We start from the raw sequence: 841 nt of genomic DNA on the forward strand, positions 1-841 counted from the left end.
ATTCTCTCTCTCTCTCTCTCTCTCTCTCAGAAATTTTGACATACACCAAAAGTGGGCATTGCTCTACCTATAGGAGAAGTTTGGTTTCATTGGTGTGTGTAATTTGTTTTGTTATAGTAGAGAAAACTTTCCTTAAGTTATAAAGTACTGAATAAGGGTCCAAAAACTTTAACTTGGATTTTCTCAAAATATTTTTTGGGGATAGCCTACTTGTACTTGAAAGTGACCATGTGTAGGATTTCATAGGACTCTTTATTTAACATGTACATTCTTCAAATACCAGCCACGGTGCTTTTATTAGCAAGGATACAAAGAAATAAATCCAAATCAGATAAATAGACTTACAGTGGGATGGGAATTGGTTGACAGCACTTTAAATGACCAAGGCATTGGCTGAGTCGTTGGGATACTTTTTGAGGGCCACTTTTGGGGTGAACAATTGTTTGTTGCAAACGTGTTTGTAAAACTCGCCTGGTTTTTGTCTGACTGACTCTACTGGTATAAACATGTAAAAATGATATTCAATGATGTTATGATCTGTTAACCTTTTCAAGAACCCAAGTCTAAAAAGTATATTAGAGCCTTGTCGAACTGGGACCCTGGAGAAACCAATCCGACCCTCCCATTTTTTTTGTCAGTAACATACCAAGAGATTGTGCCAAATATACCACTAGACAAGAAATTACACAGAGCATATTTTTAGATTTTTCTAGCTACACAAATAGTGTGGTTCCCCCTTGGAAATCACAAATTATGTGACGTGGAGAGGGTTCTGAATCTTTGCTAAATAAAGAATAAGGCACTTACTGTTTTTCTCAACAGTTTGAATGTTTTAAATCAC

Source organism: Aplysia californica, unplaced genomic scaffold, assembly GCF_000002075.1.
Source record: "Aplysia californica isolate F4 #8 unplaced genomic scaffold, AplCal3.0 scaffold00232, whole genome shotgun sequence".
NCBI classification, from domain to species: domain Eukaryota; kingdom Metazoa; phylum Mollusca; class Gastropoda; order Aplysiida; family Aplysiidae; genus Aplysia; species Aplysia californica.